At 46.6% G+C, this 15,168-nt stretch overlaps 1 long non-coding RNA gene across 3 annotated transcripts; it reads right to left on the bottom strand.

Moving 5' to 3' along the window:
- Window positions 1–604: 604 nt before the first annotated feature.
- Window positions 605–14,199, bottom strand: Gm32946. 3 transcript variants are annotated; one of them, XR_879978.1, is made up of 4 exons: window positions 14,134–14,199; window positions 4,538–4,629; window positions 1,743–1,867; window positions 605–1,164 (listed from the first exon to the last, which is right to left on the bottom strand). It is a non-coding gene; the product is annotated as a predicted gene, 32946 (long non-coding RNA). The 3 variants fall into 3 exon arrangements; XR_879977.1 differs by lacking the exon at window positions 14,134–14,199 and having other exon boundaries at window positions 4,538–5,357; XR_388791.2 differs by lacking the exons at window positions 4,538–4,629; window positions 14,134–14,199 and adding an exon at window positions 2,063–2,292.
- Window positions 14,200–15,168: the final 969 nt, after the last annotated feature.

The following is a 15,168-nucleotide window of genomic DNA, read 5'->3' as shown; positions in this document are numbered from 1 at the left end:
GCTCCATTGTAGAAAACTGATTTTCTTTTGCCAATGGATTTGAACCACAAATAGTTTCTTGGTTAGGACTGGGACCCATAGTCCACTCCCTCCTTTTAATGGGGAGGGGTCTGATGAAGAGATCCCACTTAGGACCAAGGGAGCACTCCAAGCCTGTCACTCTCTGAACATTGCTCAGCTGTGGCTCTCTACCTCCACACTTCAGTGCAGAAGTTCTTCAAAATATGGAAGTCATAACCCCAGCACCACACTCAGTCCAGGGACACAAACACCCCTCTTCATGCCCTGCGAGTGCTACACAGGATCTACAAAGGCTGGGAAGATGACTCGGTGGGTAAAGGGCTCTTTCACAAGCATGAGGTCTTGCGTTTGTAACCCAGCTCCTGTATATGAACCAGGCACAGCAGCACACACCTATATTGCCAGCACACTGCAGAAGGGACAGAGAAGGGCAGATCCGTGGGACCAGTGTGGCCAAACAATAAACTGGGTTCAGAGAGACTCTGCCAAAAAAAAAAAAAAAAAAAGGAAGGAAGGAAGGAAGGAAGAAAGAAAGAAAGAAAGAAAGAAAGAAAGAAAGAAAGAAAGAAAGAAAAAGAAAGTAGAGAGTAATAGAGAAAAATACTAAAAATCAACCTCCTGCCTCCACACACACTGGCACTGATGCACATACTCTGCACAAATGTATGCCCATGAGTGCTCACGCGTGCACGCACACACACACACACACACACGCATGCACACACACACATTATCTATATAAATAAGGTTTTCTCATTTAACCCTCACAGCACATCACCCTATGAAGTCAATACATTTGCCTCTGGCAGAAAGGAGATTAGGTGACTTGGAACAGGTAGCTGATACTGTACTCTGGATCTGAAATGTTCCCCCCAAAAGCCATGTGTTAAAGGCTTGGTCCCCAGATTATAACACTATTAGAATATGAGGAAATTGTTAGGATGGAGCCTGCTGGAGGATGGAAGAGCCTGTTTCAGTTTGGGGAGGTGCGCCTTCCCGAGGAGACTGTGACATCCCAGTTCTCTTTCCTCTCTCAATTCAGTCAGGAGCCAAGCAGCCTTGCCGGATGCACGTCCTCTGTCATAATGAACTGCCCCACCATGGGTCCAAATCAATAGAGTGAATTTATCATGGATCGAACCTCTAAAACAAAGAACCAGAATAAGTCAGTTGATTAATCTCAGATACTGTGGTACTGGACCCAGCTCTGACTACCATTTAAAAGCCAGTACTCTGGGCACAAGAGTTGGAGGAAAAGAGTCATTTTTATTCAAAGGCTGGCATCCTGGGCAATGGGAAGTTATTGTCTATGAGAGCCATCTTAGGTAATACAGGTCCATGACATGGCTTTTATGGGTAGGAAAAATTATGGTGGGGACTGTAATAGGCAGAATACATTCTGAGTCACACGTCCAGATTCCAGAGCCATCCTAGTTACTATGAGGGATGCTTTTCTTTTTCTTCTGCCAGAATATCTTTACAATAACAATCATCTTTCATCTCCTAGGCCAGCTCCTCTAATGCTTTAGAAAGTTGGAGAGATGTCTCAGTGTTTCAGAGGACTGGTTTCTCTTCCAGAGGACCCAGGTTGTAGCTCCAACTACCAAGGCCTCTAACAAGCTCTTCTGGACTCCTGAAAGACTGCACATACATGATGCACAGACACACATGCAGGCACAACACCTACACATAAATCATTTTTTTAACTTTAAAATACATACCGTTTTCTGCAAATTAAATGAAATTTATTCTTCTTCTTTTAGTAAATGAACAAAATTCGGCTATGTGTTTTGTGACAGTTGGCGTACATCCTGCTGCTCCGTGGGGTCGTCAGATGACATGGATGCTGTAAGAGAAAAGTCACGGAAGACTAAGTTTTACAGCTCAAATCTTTTTAGTTCCTTTCCCCGGGAACTGCTAACCTCGAGGATTGAGATACAAAGCTGGGAGGGCAGCAGCAGGCAGTTTTTACTGCATGAGTTTTAACCTGCTAGACAGCCTCAGTCAGAGACGGTCATCAGCTATTCAGGGCTGAGCATACCTTGCTACGATGTAGAACCTAGAAATGAGTGATCTTCTCCCTAGACAGGGTTTCTAAAGGCAAAAAAAGAAAATGCAAACTTTTGCTTTCTTCTTCCAGCTCGATCTACAGTTTAAAGAGCCAGCCACTTTCTCTGACAAAATCCACCTCAGTCCCTACACTGTATAAAGACAGAGTTTCCTTTGTCGGGATGAGCATTGTGAGCTGACTTCATTTGTACGAGGGGCTTAGAGCAGTACAACGGACAGAACAGCAATTATCTGGGCTTAGAGAGCAGGAACAGAAAGTTGCTTAATGGGAGAGCTTCACTTTTGCTGTGTGAAAACACTCTACAGATTGATTGCTGGAGGCTGATATCAATATGCTGAGTGCCACACTGCACACTTAAAAATCACACACCACTAAACCCAACATGATGCACTAGGGTCACTGTGAATAACAATGTAGCCAGGGCTACACAGCAAGACCCTAGCTCAAAAAAAAGGGGGGGAGCAAATTAGATAGATAGATAGATAGATAGAATTTGAGATGTTTCTCTACATAGCCTTGGCTGGCCTAGAACTTACTACATAGAATCAGGTAGCCTCAACCCATAGAGATCTGCTAGCCTCTGCCTCCCAATGCTGGGGTTAAAGGTGTGCACCACCACAGCCAGCATGAATGTTACATATATTTTATCACAATAAAAGGTGGTGATAGAGAAAGAAAAGAAAGAAATGTAAACTTCTGGGGCTGGAGAGATAGCTCAGTTGTTAAAAGCTGGCTGCTCTTCTAGAGGTCCAGAGTTCAATTCCCAGCAACCACATAGTAACTCACAGCCATCTGTGTTGGGATCCAGTATCCTCTTCTGTCCTGCAGCCATACATGCAAATAGAGCACGCATACACATAAAATACATAAATAAATATATCTTTAAAAGAAAAGAAATTTGAACTACTACACTTTGTCAAACTTAAGATGCCATCAATTCTAAGATACACTAATACAGGTCACGCTGGTAAAACACTGAAAAGGCTTGGTTTTTGCTTTGTTCTGTTTTAAAGTTTTGGTTTTATATGTGTGCATCTGTATGTGGGTTTGTGCACAGGAGTGTGGGTGCCTTTGGAGGCCAGAAGAGGGCATCTGATCCTCCTGGAGCTGGAGTTATGGGTGGTTGTATGCTACCCAGCCCTGGTGCTAGGAACTGGACTCAGGTTCTCTGTAGGAGCAGAATGTGCTTCCAACTGCTGAGCCCTCTCTCCAGCCCTTATTTCTTACCCTTGGAATTTCTACCACATGCTTACTCAAAAGGCTTCCCGGATTTATTTAAACATGACCTCTCTGCTAGATTTTCCATGTGATAATTAGAATAAATTAAAATATCCTCAAATATAACATTCAAGCCAAGCCTGGAGGCAAGCACTGGGGAGGAAGAGGCAGAAGGATGAGAAACGCCCATGGGTTCAAGGCCAGCCTAGTCTACACAGCGAGTTCCAAGTCAGTCAGGACCACATAGTAAGACCTTCTCAAAAGTTTAAAATAAATAATAAACATTGTAGTACTATAAAATAAATATAAGGGAAAGAAGTTGGTTAAAATAGTCTTAAATTTTGTTTCTCTTCAAAGTGACATCTACTGAGGCGTTTCAGTCTCAGAGTGGTCAAGGGCCATGCTTCTGCAACCTCCTCTCTGCCTTTCAGAACACAGCAGGAGCCAACCATTACCCTCTCTGGGATTTTCAAGCCATGGGCATTCTGCAAGCTTTCTTTGTTTTACAAGTAAATAGCAATGGGAAGTTTTCAGCTAAGACTTCCAGGACTCATGCTTTCCACTGCTGAGCCCCAAAAGGCTAGAGTGATGGTTCATATATGCTCAGCCCAGGGAGTGGCACTATTAGGAGGTGTGGCCTTGCTGGAGGAAGTGTGTCATTGTGGACATGGGTCTGACACTGTTAGCCTACATGAGCACCTGCACTCATGCACATACTGACACACATATACATAATTTTTGAGATGTACTTTAAAAAGAGAAACTTAAGATTTATGCTGTCTGCAGGCATACAATACAATCATGACTGGAAAGGCACGGCAGGGGGCAGTAGATAGTGGGCAGCGGGCAGTAGACAATAGGCAGTGGACAGTGGGCAGTGAAGAATAGACAGTGGACAACAGACAGTGGACACTGGACAGTGGGCAGTAAACAGTGGACACTGGACAGTGGGCAGTAAACAGTAGACATTGGACAGTGGGCAGGAGACAGTGGACAGTGGGCAATGGACAGTGGGCAGGAGACAGTGGACATTGGACAGTGGGCAGGAGACAGTGGGCAGTACACTGGACAGTGGGCAGTAAACAGTGGGCATTGGACAGTGGACACTGGACAGTGGGCAGTAAACAGTGGACAGTGGGCAGTGAGTAGTGGACAGTGGAGAGTGTTATGATGGCAGCAGTGTGAGATTCTCACATCTCAGCAGCCAGAGAGGAAGCAGGAACTCACCCTTGAAGGCCTCTTTCTCCTGTGTCCAAAGGGTTCCATGACCTTCCCAAACAGGGCCTCCAGCTAGGTACCAAGTGTTCAAATACATGAGCCTGTGAAGAACACTTCACATCCGAATCATCGCCTTCCCCCATCAGGTTATCAAAGTAACGAGTCAACCAGACACAGAAGACATGCCTAGTCAGCTTAGATCCTTCAAAGACTGAAGAACTAAACGATGAAAGACTCTGTATCCACACCAAGGCAGTAACAAGAAGGAGGTTTGTCTTAGATGCATTTCTACTGCCGTGACAAAAGACCATGACCATACATACAGGAGGAAGGGTTTATCTGAGGCTTACAGTTTCAGAGAAACAGGGGTCCATCACCATCATGTCAGGGCAACAGGGTAGCAGGGCAGCAAGCATGGTGTTGGAGCAACCACTGAGAGTTTACATCCTAATCCACTAACACAGAGCAGAGAGTACATTGGGGATGGTGGGAGCTTCAGATACCCCAGAACTCATCCCTAGTGACACACCCCCTCCAACAAGGCCACACCCCCTAATCCTTTCCAAACAGTTCCATCGGTGGGGACCAAGCACCCAATTGTGAGTTTATGGGGGCCATTCTCATTCAAAGCACCCCAGGGTAGAGCTTTAGTGATTACGCATAATTCCATCTACTCAAATCCAACCCAAAAGTGGGATGTGGGGAATGTAGGCCCTGAGTTCGAGGTCATCTGGAAAATGTGGACTTGGTGCTGAAATCCTCTTTGGGACTGCAGGAGATATAGTCTGAGCTTCCAGTTCAATGGAATGTTTGTTGTAGCTCCTGGTAGGAGCACTCCCCTCTCTGGAGCCAAAACTTCTAAGCCAGCAGAACCTAGAGTTATGGGGACAGGAAGCAAAAATTTTCCTAGAGGGTCACTAGGAGTGATAGTAAGTGGAACTATTCCCTTTTCCACCCCTTGATTCCTGGACCCATGAATCCTGGCTGTGGGTGAAACAGTACCATATATCGAGCGCTGATTCAAAGCATATACTGCCTTCTGAAGAACTCTGCCCCAGCCTTCCAAGCTGTTACCACCTAATTGGCTAGTTATAACACCAGATCCCATGCATCCAAATCCACCAGCAAGTAGCTTCAGACAACCTGACCCGCCCTGACAATCCCAGATGGCACAGGATAGCTATGCTTTCCTTCAAGAATGGGTGTCTCAAATGCAGGAAGGTTTGAAAATAAATATACAGATGCCCAAGTGGACACAGTGCCACACGCTTGTAGTCCTGTGTACTCGTGAGGCTGAAATAGGGGGATTGTGTAAGCAGAAGGCCAAGGCCAGGCTAAACAACATACTCATACTTGATTTCAAAGAACTAATTAGAGCCTTTGGGGGGGGGGGTTGAGACAAGGCTTCTCTGTGTAGCCTTGGATGTCCTGGAACTCACTCTGTAGACCAGGCTGGCCTTGAACTCAGAAATCTGCCTGTCTCTGCCTCCCAAGTGCTGGGATTAAGGGAGTGTGCCACCATACCCGACCTTAGTTAGAGCCTTTAATCCCAGCACTTGGGAGGCAGAGGCAGTCAGATTTCTGAGTTCAAGGCCTCCAGCCCCACCCTCACCCCCATGAAGTATGATATGTGAAAAACAATGTCATTGTTTGCATTGTCTCTCTCTTTGTTTTTCTGCCAGTGGAAATTGTGTATCTTGTGCTTCATGAAGAACTTGACTCACTTCTCCATCTCCATGTCCAGAACCATATTCAAAAAAAAAAAAGTGGGGGAGAAAGAAAAAAGAGGGGGCTAGAGATGTAGAGATGCTCCTGGTTAAGCTTTCCCAGAGAACCTGTGCGCAACTCCCAGTGCTCACCCTGGCTCACAACCATCTGTCACTCCAGCTCCGGGGGAGCCGGCATCCTCTTCTGGACTCCACAGATCCACGCATGCTCGTGGTGCACAGACATACATGGAGTCAAAGTAGCCATACACATAAAATAAATAATGATAATACTTTTTAAAGAGAAAGTGGGGGCAAACTATTAAAATTAAATAAATAAACAAACAAACAAACAAACAAACCTCTCTTTTGGAAACCAAAAGCTAACTTTGGAGTTAAACTACCAAAAGCTAACTTTGAACCTGAAAAAAGTTACTCAAGATGCCGGAATGATTTGTTTTTTAGCTAAAAATGGACATATAGACCTGCTTCCTTCTGCCTTGCGGGAATTAATATGGGTTGACGTAAGGAAATAGTCTAATGCTGAGCCTAAGTTAAAGCCCAGGTCGTAGTGCGCACTCAGTAAAATCCATTCATCGATCTCTTCACCTCTCCCGGTGCGAGAGAAACCCCACCCCACCCCACTCCACCTGCTCGATCCACATTACTCCTCTGGGGAATCAGAACCACTCCGCACCAGGCCCGAGAGCCCCAGAGACAGGCCTGAGCCTCCAGCGGTGCATCCTGGGAGATGGAGCAGAAGTGCGAGCTTCTCCTAGGGGATTTGGCGACTCCAGCAGTTTGAGGAACCTCAAGAGCAGGAAGTGAAAGGAGATGTGGCCTAGAAAGGATCTGGTCCCTTCAAGAAAGCTCCACACACCCGCTTCTAAGTCCCAAGAATGAGGAACTCAGAAAAGCCAGCAGGAAAGGACAAGCAAGCAGGAAGGCTGACACTTGGGACCATCCCAGAGCCACCGGCCCAGTACCTCCATCGACCCTAGTCCCTGCCTACCACCAACCTAATACAAAGCCAGTTCCTGGAAGGGGAAGGGCTGGGGCCCTGAAGACAGCAAGAGCCCTCGAATCATGAGGGGATTTCCAAGTTCCCTCTGCTACCTTTGTCTCCTCCTCCTCTCCCTCTCCCTCTCCCTCCCCCTCCCCCTCCTCCTTTCTTTTGGCTTTTTGAGACAAGATTTCTCTGTGTAACAGTCTTGGCTCTCTCCTAGAACTTGAGCCATAAACCAGGCTGGCCTCGAACTCACAGAGATCCACCTGCCTCTGCCTCCCATGTGCTGGGACTGAGGAAGTGCACCACCATCACTCGGCAATATTGTGTTTCCCTTCTAATCTGTCTTCCTCCACACCTCAGATAACCTATACGTCGAGCCTCTTTCCTCCATCCACTCCCTTTGTCCTTTTCTCAGCCTCGCTCACACTTATCTCACAGTGTTTGTTAAGCATCAGTTTTGGGCTAAGTTCTGAGGCCCATTTAGTATCTATATATACCTGAGGCTGGCTACAAAGCAGGAGAACTTGGTCCCTGAGTAGAGGAAGTGGCCAGAGACCCACAGCCACTGGTCTATTCATGGTCATGTTGTTACCAGAATCTAAAGTTCACATAGCTAAAACCCAGGAGACAGAGATTAGTTGAGGGGAACAGATTATTCAATGCGGCAACACGAAACCCCTGTGCTAGAGGGAGATTTTCTTTCTGGAACACCATTCCTCATTCTGGGCTGGGGAAATGGCTCAGTTGGTAAAGTGCTTGCCTTGCAAGCGTGAGGTCTAAGTTAGAGCCCCAGAGTCCACAGGAAAAGAAAGAAAATAAAAAAATCCTGGGCAATGGTGGCACTCACTTGCAATCCCAGAACTAGAAAGACCAAGACAGGAAGCCCCTGTAGGCTACTCAGCCTTGTCTGGTTGCCAAGTTCCAAGCCAGGGAGAGACCCAGAAGAAATGTGGACAGTGCTAAAGGAATAGAAACAGGACCACACCTCAAAATCAAGTTGTGCTCTCTCTCTCTCTCTCTCTCTCTCTCTCTCTCTCTCTCTCTCTCTCTCTCTCTCTCCCTCCCTCCCTCCCTCCCTCCCTCCCTCCCTCCCTCTCTCTCTCTCTCTCTCTCTCTCTCTCTCTCTTTCACACACACACACACACACACACACACACACACACACACACACACACACACGAGATCTCTTTCTCCTCTTCCAAAGTAAACCCACATCTAGGTCCTCGACCTTCTGAGAACAGCAGCTGTGTTTTGTTTTCAGGCAAACATTTCATTGTGCTGGAATTTGATAGCACAACCTGCAGTCCCAACCGTCAGTGACCACAAGCAGGTGAATCACAGGTTCAGTTCAAGCCAGAGTGGCCTGCATAGCAAGAACATGCTTCAAAAAGAAGGAAAAGCAGAAAAGAAAAGAAAAATATGACTTTTTGAACATCCATGCATATGAGCTGCACTGAGGAGGAGGTCCGGCAGAAGCCTCTCATGAATTTAGATTGCCTTGTTGCTTACTCTGCAAGCCTGATGACCAGAGTTCAAATCCCCAGTTCCCAGGTAAAAAGACAGGCATAGTAGCCTGGACCTGCGACCCCAGCCTGGTCAAGTGGAAACTGGTGGATGCCAAGAGCCTATGGCAAGCCCAGCCAAACAGCAGGCTTAGTGAGAGTCCCAATCTCAGAGCAGTAAGGTGGGAAGCAAGAGACACCTGACACCCCGCTGTAGCCTCTGCAGAGGCACGCAGGCTTACTTAAATACCCAAATACTCTGGAGCAAGGTGTGTGTGTGCGTGTGTGTGTGTGTGTGTGTGTGTGTGTGTGTGCGTGTGTGCGCGTGTGCATGTGTAAGGACCCCACTCCTCTATTACAGCCCACTGTCCAGATTGAGTCCTTTTCCATGGGATGCAGGCTTAGTGGTCTCCTGCCATTTCAAGCTGTGTAAGGGCGGAGAGGGGGAGAGGGAATGAAAAGACTTGCCATGATACAGTGTGGCCTCTCTGTACCCTTCGAAGGGAGGGTCATCAGAGGTCATCAGAAGAACTATGCTTGAATAGTTCTGTACATACTGTCTAATACTAGCAAACATTGTCATCGTCATCATCCAGGGTGCTGGCACTAAATCTAAACTCCTTTGAGGTTGGCTCTAAACACAGTTAATAACTGAAGTGACACAGATAACACCTCAGAGAGAACTCGATGATTCCAAAACAATACTGGGTTTTCTGTTTCTCATCAGGAGTGTGCCTCCAACAACCTGGGGGCGAAAGCAGATTGAGTAGAAAGCACATTAGCCTATTGGCAAATCCCAGCCAATAAAATGTGAAGTACCGGGCTGGAGAGATGGCTCAGCTGTTAAGCACACTTGCTGCTCTTCCAGAGGACCTGGGATCAGTCCCTAGTGTCCACGTTAGGCAGTTGGCAACTGCCTGTGATTTCAGTTCCAGGAGATCCTGGCCTCTGTGGGCACTTTCACACATATGGTGCATATAGGTACACACAAGCACATACATACATGTTACATAACAACAAAAATAACTGAATCTGTTTTTTTTTAATATGTGAGTTATTTATAGTTAAGCCATTGCCCCATCAGGCATGTGACATGGAGCAAAAACACAGAAGGAAAGTCACTAACCTAATAACTGCTTCTCTTTGTTAGCTTGGTGTAATGATTTCAACGAGAATGGTCCCCAGCGGATTCACTTATTTAAATGCTGGATCCCCAATCAATGGAACTGTTTTGGAAGGGTTGGAAGGTGTGGCCTTGTGGGGAGGGGAGGGAGTTATGTCCCTAGGGGCAGGCTTTGAAGTTTCAAAACCTATGCCATTCCCAATTATTTCTCTCTCTCTCTCTCTCTCTCTCTCTCTCTCTCTCTCTCTCTCTCTCTCTCTCTCTCTCTCTCTCTCTTTCTCTGCCTCCCTGTTGTTGTCTCACATGTAAGCTCTCAGCTACTGCTCCAATACCATGCCTGTTGCCGTGCTCCTCACCATGATGGTCATGGACTCATCCTCTGAAACTGTAAGTCCCCTATAAACTCTTTCTTCTGTACATTGCTTTGGTCATGGTGTCTTATCACAACAATAGAAAATCACAACCCTTGTCTTCAGAAGATATGGTTAAGATTTTTCAATAGTGCGCAGATTCAGGTGGCACTGAAGAGCAATTACACATGACTTCCTCAGGCAGGGCTGCCTTTCTTCTGCCCCGATGAATCTTTTATGTAAAGACTCACTGTAAGACTCAGTGAAGCCAAAGTAATGAAGAGTGCATCGTATGGGCCTATCCAATGTTCAGCCAGCTGTTTGTCAGACCATTGAGTTTTCCCGGTTTTTATCAGCACTGTGTCTCCAGGATGAGAGAGGTGGAGTGGCTGGCCCAGCAGACGGCAGACCTAGCAAGAGCACACTCAAGACCTGGCGAGAGCAAAACAGTTAAGTGTGTGGTTTAGTTGCTGTATGTGCTGCTAAAATCTGGCTCAGCTTTCGACTGCAATAGGTGGGCACTGTGTCAGCTGGTGTCCTTGTTACTGTGATAGAATACCCGACAAAAGCAACTGAGGGTACAGCCCATCATAATGGGGAAGCCAGCAGCACGAACTTGAAGCCCTTGTTCACAACGCATCCGAGCCAGAAAGCACAGACCAGTCAGTGAATTCACGAACTCACCAGAGACCACAGCCCAGGAAATGGTTCTCCCCACATTTCACGTGGGTCTTCCCGCTTCAGTTAACCTAACCTAGATAATCACTCACTTGCCCAGAGATTTCCTTTTTCCCCATGATGACTCTGACCACCATCAAGATGACGGTCAAGACTAACTACCAGACACTTACCATGCAGGCTACAGTCTCCCAACAATCATTTCAAAGTAACTTAACTTCAGCTTTCTACTGGTACTGAGAGTGGAAATAAAAGGTAACACTGTATCTCACTTTAAACAGCCCCTGACAAAGTTTATCCAGAGGCTTTATGTTATTTTGTTTCTCCTGTATTGAAGACTGAGTGGCAGTCAGTTCTCAACCTATGGGTCAGTGATCCCTTTGGGGGTTGAACAATCCTTCTGCAGGGGTTGGAACACACAGATGTTTATACCATGATTCAGTAGCAAAATTACAGTTACAGATAAGCAATGAAAATAATTTTGTGGTTTGGATATCCAAACATGAGGAACTGTATTAAAAGGTCGTAGCATTAGGAAGGTTGAGAACCACTGACTTCGGGAGGCCTTGTGCACTCTAGTTAACACTCACCCACTGAGCTAGAGCCCCTGACCTCCATAGCCTTGGTGGGAGGAGGGAGGCTGGAGAGGGGGAGATGGTGTGTATGCGCATGCCCATGATCACACAAACACAGAAGCCAGAAGAGGATGGTCCTATGCTGGCCAGGTAGGCTGCATGTCCGTAAAGTCTCACAACCTGTCAAGATAGTGCCACCACCTGGGGACATTTCACTTTCATACCAGAAGCCTGCACAAGGCAGCCGCTTGTCACGTGGCACATGCCAGGAAGCCAAGAGAGCAACTGGGCCAGAAGCCAGGCTGAGCTGTAACTTACCCTGAGACCCATCCCCAACTGAGACTTACTTCCTCCAAATCGACCTCAGACGTCCTAAACGTTCCACTGCCTTTCAAAACAGCATCACTAGCTGGGGACTAGGTGTCTATGGGGACATTTCCCATTCAAACCATCATAAGTAGCAAAGCCCACAGCAGGCTGCTTCTCCCAGGACCTTGTCAGGTCTGTCTATTCTTATTTCTCTTAGCCCTGTGAAGGCCTGTCTTCCATTCCCGGCCAGGGTCTAATAGCTAGCTGGTTAGCAGGTAAAGCTAAAGCATTCCTTCTCGAATGCAGGGTGTGTGTGTGTGTGTGTGTGTGTGTGTGTGTGTGTGTGTGTGTGTGTGATTTTTCTTTAGGTTTTTCGAGACAGGGTTTCTCTGTGTAGCCCTGGCTGTCCTGAAACTCACTCTGTAGACCAGGCAGCCTCAAACTCAGAAATTCACCTGCCTCTGCCTCCAAGTGCTGGGATTAAAGGCGTGCGCCACCACTGCCCGGCAGTTTTGATAGATTTACTTCCTGCCGTTAGTGGCCTTCTTTCTTTCCAAAAAGCTCCGTGGGTAGCACTGGGGAAAGTCACACAACATTCACGCGCTGTCCTAAAGACATATTTGAAGCCACTATCAATGTTTACTTGTTTGCCTTAGGGCTATAGCCCCTAGAGAGTGCAGTGATGTCAGCTGTTTGTGCAGAGTTGCTAGGCAAGAGGGTGTGGGCATCTGTTGCTTTATCCCTGCATTACCCTAGCATGGCCACCTCAGCAACAGCAGCCCTGCATGTGGCTGCTCCATCAGTGAACAGCTCCGAATCCTGAGCTGTCAGTAGCTGATCTGGCAAATCAGTTGGCTGCGACAGACAGCAGCAAGAATTTCTAAGTGGTGGTGTTCCCAGTCAGAGGCAGGGTCTGTTATTGGGGAAAGAATGTCTGATTTTAGGACTAAGGCTGTCTGCAAAACAGTGTTTGGATTGTCTAGAAAAAAAAATGGCCTGTTATTTATCCATTAGTCCCACCATCATCCAACGAACATCAGAAGAAACTGTTCAAAAGAAAAGTCCTATGGCTCTCATAAAATAGCACGAGTGGCTGCAACTGCTCAGAGACAGGGTAGCCCTTCTGTCTGTATGTTTGTCTGTATGTTTGTTTGTTTGTTTGTTTGTTTGTTTGTTTGTTTCAAGACAGGGTTTCTCTGTATAGCCCTGGCTATCCTGGAACTCACTTTGTAGACCAGGCTGGCCTCGAACTCAGAAATCCGCCTGCCTCTGTCTCCTGAGTGCTGGGATTAAAGGTGTGGGCAGAGTAGCCCTTCTTTAGACGCATGTCGGTGGTGTTAAGAAATAAGCACTCGATGGCTATGGCATGAGGACCTGTAGACCCATTCCTCGCTCTTCAAGGACAGTTGGAAGGGCTTTCAAAGGCAACTTAATCCCAAGGCTGGTGCCATTCACAATGTCACTTGTTTATTGGTCCTCTGCTGCCCAAAATAAGGACTCAATAGACTTAGACATGTTATTTTCATACACAGACCTCTGTGTGTGTGTGTGTGTGTATTTATAGTTGTATTCATGCGTGTCACTAGTTCGGGGACAGAGGGGTCAGAGGAGATTTGCTCTCCCCACATCTAGTCTACGACAAGGAAGAAGGAGCTAGACTTGTTCTTTGACTCGTGGCAGCTGCTTTATTCCGAAATATTTCCAATTGGTAATAGTGGCGCTTGCCTATGATCCTAGCAATTGTGGGCCTGAGACAGGAAAAATTGTTCCAAGTTCAAGGTCAGCCTGATTTTCAAACCAGCTTAAGTTACAGAGTAAGATTATATCTAAAAAACCAAAATGCCAGGCTGTGGTGGTGCACACCTTTAATCTCAGAAGAATGAGGGAAATCTCTAAGTTCAAGGCCAGCTTGGTCTACAGAGCAAGTTCAGGACAGCCAGGACTACACAGAGAAACCCTGTCTCAAAGGAAAAAAAAATTGACAGAAGAACTTAAGGAGGGAAGGGGTTATTCAGGCTCCTAGTTTAAAGGCAGAGTCTACTGTGGCAGGGGGTTGTTATGAATAAAATGCCATCAGAAGGGAGGGTTCAGTAGAGAAGTCACACAGAATTACCCCTCAGAGGGCACTGTAGTAAGAGAGTGCTCCCTGGTCACTGAAGGTGGGACATGACCAGGCCTACAGAGAGAGAGAGAGACAGACAGACAGAGACAGACAGAGACAGAGACAGAGCGACAGAGAGCCTTCCCTTCAAATCCTGAGAGCTGGATTAGGGAGAGCTGCCAAGTGTAGCATGAGGAAAGTCTCAGGAGAAGAGATGGGCCTTCAGCTCCCAAGAAACAGGAACTTTCCTACCTTTATAGGTTTGCAGGGGCTGCTGAGAATTTCCACTCCCTGTCATTCAGTCTGGCCTAGTCTATGTGGGACAGGGCATGGAACCGGCAAACTGTGCTGCTGTTGGAATGAGGCCAACAGGCTCACAAGGCCACAGTAGAGAGTGCTTTCCTACCAACTCTGTCCCAAAGAGAGCTGCAAGCTTGGCGGGGGGGGGGGGGGGGGGGGTGCTGGTTTCTGAGCGGGGATCAGTGGAAGGGAACTGGTGGCAGGAGTCTAAAGCAGCTGGCTGCATCCAGTCAGGAAGCAAAGAGACAAAATTGAACCTGAGTCCTCTAGAAGAGCAACCAGTGCACCTAACCACTAAGCCATCTCTCCAGCCATGGTTCATAATCAGGTTTTAAAAATATTTTTTTTCTAAGACAAGGATTCTGTGTGAAGCCTTAGATGTCCTGGAACTTGCTCTGTAGATCAGGTTGGCCTGAAACTTAAAGATCCAATTGCCTCTGCCTCCTGAATGCTGGGATTAAAGGTATACGCCACCAAGCCGGGCTAAATGTATTTTTTTTAAGATTTATTTATTTATTTATTATATGTAAGTACACTGTAGCTATCTTCAGACACACCAGAAGAGGGCATCAGATCTTATTATAGATGGTTGTGAGCCACCATGTGGTTGCTGGGATTTGAACTCAGAACTGTTGGCAGAGCAGTCAGTGCTCTTAACCAGTGAGCCATCTCTCCAGCCCCAGCTAAATGTATTTTTTAAACTGAAATAGAATCGTATCACTTTCTTTCCTGCCTCCAGCACCTTCCTCTAGCCCTTCCATGCACCTCCCCCCCTCTGAAGTTGATAATGTATAACCTGTTTTCCTTTATTATTGCCATATATGTATATGTGTATGCACAAATGTATTTTAATACAACCTGCTGAGTCCATTTGTTTTGGTGGTGTATATATGGCTCAAGGTTGATCACTCTGAACTAGACAAACAATAAAAGGCTCATCCCTAAGAGAAGCCAATTGTCTCTCTCCCAGCAGTCATTAGTTTCCTG

The sequence above is a fragment of the Mus musculus genome, chromosome 11 (genome assembly GCF_000001635.26).
Source record: "Mus musculus strain C57BL/6J chromosome 11, GRCm38.p6 C57BL/6J".
In the NCBI taxonomy this organism is placed as follows: Eukaryota; Metazoa; Chordata; class Mammalia; order Rodentia; family Muridae; genus Mus; species Mus musculus.
Note: the sequence above shows the minus strand (reverse complement) of the source record. Positions and strands in the feature narration are given on the sequence as shown.